The 7,896-nt window shown below is 35.5% G+C and overlaps 1 long non-coding RNA gene and 1 other non-coding gene across 4 annotated transcripts; both read right to left on the bottom strand.

Moving 5' to 3' along the window:
* Positions 1-209: 209 nt before the first annotated feature.
* LOC141596905 (uncharacterized) lies at positions 210-3,346 on the bottom strand. 3 transcript variants are annotated; one of them, XR_012522634.1, is made up of 5 exons: positions 3,164-3,333; positions 2,583-2,738; positions 1,590-1,673; positions 652-787; positions 210-492 (listed from the first exon to the last, which is right to left on the bottom strand). It is a non-coding gene; the product is annotated as an uncharacterized LOC141596905 (long non-coding RNA). The 3 variants fall into 3 exon arrangements; XR_012522635.1 differs by having other exon boundaries at positions 676-787; positions 1,590-2,738; positions 3,164-3,346; XR_012522633.1 differs by having other exon boundaries at positions 1,590-2,738; positions 3,164-3,343.
* Positions 3,347-6,893: 3,547 nt separating this feature from the next.
* On the bottom strand, positions 6,894-7,000 carry LOC141597779 (small nucleolar RNA R71). The gene has a single exon (XR_012522995.1). It is a non-coding gene; the product is annotated as a small nucleolar RNA R71 (small nucleolar RNA).
* Positions 7,001-7,896: the final 896 nt, after the last annotated feature.

The raw sequence follows: 7,896 nt of genomic DNA, 5'->3' as shown, positions 1-7,896 counted from the left end.
GTCTTTCCTTTAAATTCTGACACTTTTTAGAGTCAACGGTTACGACAGATAAAAATGTGGGACCCATTTATCTTGTCGCTTTTTATGTCATAATATATCTGGCGCCATCAATATTCAAGTTTAATCAGCTCACAGTAATAAAAAATTTATTAATGAATATTAATAAAATAAACATATACAAATATACAAATATCTTGAAACATAAAAGATACTCGTATTAATATTCTAATTAAATTTCAAGCACTTCTTATTGCATTAACACTGGTACAATATTCCAACTTCAATATGACAAGATAATGTCTACAACAATGTTTACTTATAAGTCTTTACAAACTACGAATTAATAAAAACACAAATACAACACTTGTCTACGCGAAATAACTTCTCTTGAAAATTCATCGTTCACAAGTTTCCTTAGACATCTCTTGGTAGTCTCAAAGTAACCACGGCCCAGGTTCAGAACCGTGCATGACCAACTTCATAGTTTGAAACCTGTAAGACAATGTAAATATCAATATCATGAGGAACACTTTAAAATTGTCTCTAGATTTTTGCTAAGGACAAAAACTACTCTACGATAAGAATGCACGACACAAACACTAATGATTGATAGCAGTGCATTCTGAAATTGCACAAATTATAAAGTCGTACAGGTTCAAAGTACTCTGTGCTAACATTGCCCTGCGGGTGACGGCTCTCATTTACTTAATTGTCCGCAAAACAAGTCAGATGACTCCGACTGCCTCCATTATCTTTGTCATATGATTTAGTATTATTCCTTTGCCCTCTGCAAGTCATTCAGGGAGGAAGGTAACTCAAAAAACGAAAACTTAAGCAATATCAACGTGCTCAAACACCCTGTAATCCAAACATCCACATAAATGTTTAAGGGTGAATAACAACTATTATGTGAACTAATTCTGAGATCTTAATTGTAAGGTTAAATTAGCCTGTATCTTCAAAGACAATGAAAACTTGCCTCTAGATAAGCAAATAGTGAACATGGTTAATTTAGATAATGAGCCAGCAATTCTGACAATAAGGTGGGTCATTTGATAATACAAAAAAACAATGCTCTTAAGTTGGGTTTCCCCTATATATAACACTGAGCAAGTTGCGCAATTTTAAGTTTCAACTAAGTGTTAAAAAAGCTCAAATCAGATTATGAAATACAATTTTGGCAGGAACAGTCATAAATTTGATAGATAGCAGGAATATCAGTCGTGATCAGTAAGTATGTTGGATATCAGTCGCGATCAGTAAGTATGTTGTAGTGACCTCATTCTGTCATTGATATCACACACTCAAAGCAAGATTAAGTATTGGAATTATCAAGCAGCAGACATCAAAAGCATGTTGCCGCTATAATGTACTTTGTACATCCCCTTTATATTGTTCGCATTTGATTATGTTAGTGATCAAATGAAGCCGTCTTTGGGTAGGTAATGTCTCAAATCATTTGTTTCGAGTTTTTTATTCTTTGTGAGGGGTATACTAATCGAAGCTAAACAAATGAATGTGACGAGGAGTAAATATTTGAAGAAATTAAGGTATGTAAAAGTAGAGCATAAACTAAGATAAGAAATAACCTGAAGTAGTGGAAACAACATCATCATCATCTTGAGTCTTGTTGGCATAAAAAAGGACGATATTAGGCGGACAATCATAGCTAACTGGAAGTTGACGAAAATTAACAATAAATTGAGTGGAGAAAAGGAAATTATTATGATAAGAAACAAGAGCTCAAAAAGTACTTGAGCGAAGAAAAGAAAGAAATTAACTTAGATCAGAAGAGTGAGGAGGATAATTGTCAGTAGTACAAGTGAGACAGTTGAGGTATTTATGGTTGAATTTCAAGAGAAAAGTAGGGTGTGCAGCATTTGAATATTGCCAAAGCTAATACCATTAAATTTCAGTATAATATAACTCAAGTAGTCGACAGTTAAACAATAATGCCGCATTCCACGAGTTCTTTAATCAACCAACAGTGAGACAAGAAACCACAATTACTCCATGTTCAAAATGATCTGATATACTAATCTTCAACAAAGTCCAAGTTATCTTGTTTAACTCACTTCAAAACTGTTACTCCTCCATTTAATCATTTGTTTAACTTTAATTTAAAAAACTTCTCACAATAAATATAAAAGGTAAAATTTACGCTCTTCAGACCGTGTATAATAAACAAGCAATAATAAGAGCAAGGGCTGACAGGAAGCTCGATTAACCTTATAAGAATCTTGACAGGAAGCTCGATTAACCACACAAGAAAAGAAATAGCAAAATGAGCACGTGTCTAATTCAAAATCTATATAGTAATGCTGTCAGATGTCAACAATTCATTTTGATTGCTACTCATCTATTGACAATGGGTTAAAGCTCTATATAGTCAGTCCTATGATACAAATAAAAAGATGTCTGATACTCGCAACACAGAAAATAGGGATAGGTCCATCTTACTTAGAAATGTCATTAAGAAATATCATTTGATACAGAAGGCTATAATTCATGTACCTCTTTACAAATTTAATAAGAAAAACCATCTAATAAACGCCACTTTGAACAATCAATTAGTGCAATACCTTAGTATATCAAGCATTGCCTTACAGTGGATAGAATAAATGAGCCTCAATACCTTACATCATTCAACGGGTTACATGAGTACATGATGTACAATAAACATCCTCTTATTGCTCTCCTTTTTCGTTGGGTACCCCGTTTTCATAATAAACCATTTCCTGACATAGAATTGTTCCAAATTTAACTTGAATCTCTTTAGATTAACACATAAAAATTACTCCCTCCGTCTTAGTCATTTGTTTAACCTTGATTACAAAACTTCTCACAAAGAATAAAAAAGGTGGGCAAATGATTGGGACGGAGAGAGTAGTAATTACTCCGTATTATATGACATTAGACAATATTCATAAGAGCTTAAATGATAGCTTTGAATCATTATCCACCAATTGAGAACGATTGTTTTTTATGTTCCTATTTTTCCAAAACCCTAAAATGCATAATCTTCACTTTGACCTTCGAATACCAACTATTAAACATAATACACATTCATATTTGTTCTAAAACAAGTAAATATATCTAATTTAAACTAAATCGGCAACTATAAGAAACTAGATTGAATTTAAGTATAGGATTTGGGTTATACCTTTATCTAATCAAATTGAATTTAGGTGATGAAGAAGAATGGAAGTAGGGGCCGCTCTTGTGCATAATGGCCGGTGGTGATGAATAGCGGAGAACGGTGATAAGGAGCATGGTGGCTAAAACTCTAATATGAAACAAAATGACAGGTGAACGATAAAGAAATTTACTTAAATGAGGGAATTTTAATGTTCATATTTTTCACAAATTCTTGTTTCAGACAGACACTTTTGGTCTTATTTGTCAGACGGATAAAATGTTGTCATTTTTTAAGAAAATGTAACCAATTAATTCACAAAATATTATGACTAGAAGTGTCATTTTTTACCCTGAAAATGATGTGAACAATAATGATAACATGTTATCAAAAAATAACAACATTTTATTGTAAAATAATGACATGTTACCCGTCTTATTTCAGAAAAAAAAGAATGGTCTTAAGAAAAACGGACCGCATATTTTTAGGTGGTGAAGGTGAGAGAAAGCAGGAGATAGAAAGTTGGGCGGAAAAATGATAAGAGGCGTGTTAGACTTGAGGGCGACGGTTATAGGTAGGTTATTATATTCAAAGATAATGTAGCATTAATACGGTTTCGTATAGTCATTTGACCGTCATAAGTGGTTGCGCGGTCTATAAATATGGTCGACGCTTGCAAAACTGTAGATGAGGAAGCGTCACCATTTGAAGGGATTTGTAGTAGTGTCGACTTGTAGGTGTTGTACAATCTAATCAATTCGGCTCCAGGACCCAAACCTTCTTAGAGATTGTAAGATATACACTAACTCGATCCCATCACAACAATAATTGCTTACTTATAATTGAGAACATGTTTGTATGATCAACTCTCATGATTTTCTTATAAACCCATGATATCCTAGCACTTTTAGTCATTTGTTTACATCCTTCCTTTAATTGCTTGTTTTACTCCATTGCTTTCATTAGACTAGAATCTTCAACCCATTACAATTGTGACAACCCCTAGCACAACCATAATTAGATTGAACAATTTGTGTACCCCCCGTCCCATGGATCGACCTCGACTTAACCACTAACTAGTTGTTTGTTGAGAATTATTAATGTGTTTGATTGAGATCCCCAACGACACTCTCATAAAAAATGGCGCCGTTGTCGGGGACAGTGTTGTGTATTTGAATTGTTCTCTTGTCTAGTTTTAGTTGTGCTTCTTCTTGAGGAATCTTGGTTCCTTGGGAATTTTATTTCTTGTACTTATTCTATTTCATATGTTTATTATGTCTACATTCACTTTTTGGCAATATGAAGATGAGTGATGTGATCAATATTTGAGCATATTTAGTCCCCGATTTAGCCTCGTTCCTATGCTCTTTAGTACATATTTGGGTCATTTACTATCTTTAGTCCTTTGTTTTGCATATTCTTTGAGTTTTGTTTCCTTGGTAGTAGAGGAGTGCAAACCTTGCATTTTCATGGCAAAATAAGGCTAAATTGATCGAATCTAATGACCAAGCATCAAAGAGAAGACAAGACTAGAAGGCCTTTGTACATAATGTAGTAGATGGGCAATGATGAAGAAGATCCTTGCATCCCCGACAAAATCACGGAGGATTGTTGGAAGAAGAAAAGAAGAAATGGCAAGACTAAACCAAGGTCCGAGCGTCTCACATATCGGAACGCCCGTCCAGAAGCACCCCAGGCCGCTCGTCCAAGCTACCAGGCCGCTCGTCAAGAAGCTACACAATCCGCTCGTCCCGACCCTTTGGACGCTCGGATTGTCCTCCAGAGAAACACGTTCTCTTCCTTCTCCATTCGAGATGCGCATATTTTTGAAAGACTAGCTAAAATGAGACCCGCATCTTTTCTTTAGAGGAGTGATTCCTCAAGGACTTAATCGTCATTTAAGCCCTTAGTAACCTTAATTTGTGCACCTAATCCCACTATAAATACCCCATTAGTCTAATTAGATTATCATGCTCCTCTTATCAATCTTTAGTGTAGTTTATATTATTCTAATCTCTCTTTAATCTTGTAATCAACTTCTAATCAAGTCTTAATACAAATCTCATTTCCTTAATTTCTCTATTGTTCATCTTTTATTTTGGATAATTGAAGATTATTTGGGTTTTTTGGGAGATTGACAACCTTCCATCAATCATCAAATACTTCTATTATTCTTTGCATTATTATTTTGGAATCATCATTAGGTATAATTCTCTTAATCCCTTTATAATTATTGTTAATCTTCTTCATTTATTCATCATGTTTTGCTTTGTTAATATGATTGACAACCTTGTTAACATGTTAAACTTGATAATGAGTGAGTAGTTTCCTTAACTAGGGTTAATAGGGAAATAGGGGAAATCAACATGGGGGATGATTCATACTTAATTTAATATGTTTTCATAATTTATTTGCTTGCTTGTTGTGATCTCAACTTATGCACATGTTATGTTTGATGAAATGCGAGCCTATGAATCCTTGCATTTTTTTTACCCATCACTTACCTTTTCAATGAGACTTGTAAGACATAAACGAACTCGAATCTCATTAGACCATACATATAGTTGAGTAGGGAGGATTAAGTCGACTTGTAGGTGTTGTACAATCTAATCGATTCGGCTCCAGGACCCAAACCTTCCTAGGATTGTAAGATATAAACCAACTCGATCCTATCACAACAATAATTGCTTGCTTATAATTTGAGAATATATTTGTGTGATCAATTTCCATGAATCCCCTATGAACCCATGACACCCTAGTGCTTTTAATCAATTGTTTACATTTCATTTTAGTCATCTTGCTTGTTTACTTTTATTGTTATTTAGTTTAGTGATCTTCTTATCTTAACCCAAATTGTGACACCCCTAGACACCACTACTTGCAATCGAAAATCCTACATCAATACCCGTCCCTTCGGATCCGACCTTTACTTGCCTCTTTACTAGTAGTAGAGTTGTTTGTGAAGTTATAAATATTTTTTTGGTCTAGGTGCTCCTAACGACAAGTAACCGAAATCTAAGCTCAAAGCGGACTCGACCAAAAATGGCGTCGTTGCCGGGGACGGTGTTAACTTGATTTGATTTCCTTTGATTCTTATTAGTTGTGTCTTTCTTTGCCTTGGGGAAATAAAACTCCTCAAGGTTTGTTCTAATTGTTTTCGAGTTGTTTGATATTTTGCATGTCTAGAAGATCACAAGGTAACTTGTTACCCATTGATCACGAAATTGAAAGGACTTTGACAACCAATAGAAGACTTGCTAGAAATACTTTGAGAGGTATTGGTGAGGTTGTAGATATTCAACCAAATACTATTGAGTTCATCAACCCTTTTGCAAGAGAAGGTGAGGAGAACCCAACACAAAATCAACCACACAATCACCCCACAATGCCTAAGTTTTCATCACATTCCGTACCAACCGAGGAGAACCTACCCAATGGAACTCCCACACCACAACACTTAACCGGAAATTTCATTGCAAAATCCGCATTTATCCAATTAGTCGAAAGAAGCCAATTTGGGGGGATGCCTAGTGAAGACCCTCATTCCCACATGGAGACTTTTTGTGACTATTGTGATGCGATTTCACAAACCGGAGTGACTCAAGACCAAATTCGATGGGTCTTATTTCATTTTTCTCTAATTGGTACCGCGAAACAATGGTTGAAGAGCCTTGATAAGGCTACTCTTGGAATTGACTCCTAGAAGAAGTTGGCTCTAGCTTTCTACAAAAAATTCTACCCTCCGGAAAAGACTAACATGATAAGAGCTCAAATTACGGGTTTTAAGCAAATGGACGAAGAATCATTGTATGAAGCTTGGGAGCGATTCAATGGAATTTGTCGCTCATGTCCTCATCATGGACTTAGCGAGTGGTTCTTGGTACAACAATTTTGGAATGGTCTTTATGAAGACTAAAGAAATATTCTCAACATGGGATCAAATGGTATGTTCACCGAAGTTGACGATAATCAAACTTGGAATAAGATTGAGGAAATGGCGGTCCATAATTCACAATATACTAGACCTCGCAAGGCTACTAGAGGAGGAAAGCATGAAGTGGACTCTATTACTCAATTGGGTGCTCAACTTAGTGCTCATATTGATACCATCAACTTGAAGTTTGAGAAGGCTATGGCTAAGCTTGAAGAAGCCTCAAAATCACCAAAGCATCATGTTAATGCCATGGTGGCATCTTCATCAATCCCAAGTGGGATATGTGAGAATTGTGGAACTTTGGGACATGACCAAAGTGAATGTAGGGGAACAAATGAGCAAGTGAATGCTTTTCAAGCATACAAAAGTGGTACCCCTTATTCCAACTATTACAATGAAAACACCAAATTTCATCCAAATCTCTCATACAAAAGCCAAAATGTTCAAAACCCTCAACCAACATACACCCCACCTCCCATGAGAAACCAAAATCAAAGACCCTTTTACAACCAAAACCAAGGTTATCAAAATCAAACTCCATACAATCAACAAAATGACCAAGGTTTTGATGTTCAAAAAGCGGTCCTCCAAATGCAAAAGAATCAACAAGAATTTTTCACTCAAATGCAAAAAGATAGCCAAGTAAAAGACATCACCATCAACAACATCCTAGCCCACACAAAAATGTTGGAAACTCAAATGACCCAACTAGCATCTTCAAGCTCTCAAAGACAAAAGGGGAAATTACCACCTCAAAGTAATCCCCCAAGACATGAAACGGTTAGTGTCATTCACTTGAGGAGTGGTACGAGATATGAAGGGCCAA

The sequence above is a fragment of the Silene latifolia genome, chromosome 8 (assembly GCF_048544455.1).
Source record: "Silene latifolia isolate original U9 population chromosome 8, ASM4854445v1, whole genome shotgun sequence".
Lineage (NCBI taxonomy): Eukaryota > Viridiplantae > Streptophyta > Magnoliopsida > Caryophyllales > Caryophyllaceae > Silene > Silene latifolia.
The sequence above is the reverse complement of the archived record's forward strand: the minus strand, read 5'-3'. Positions and strand labels throughout refer to the sequence as shown.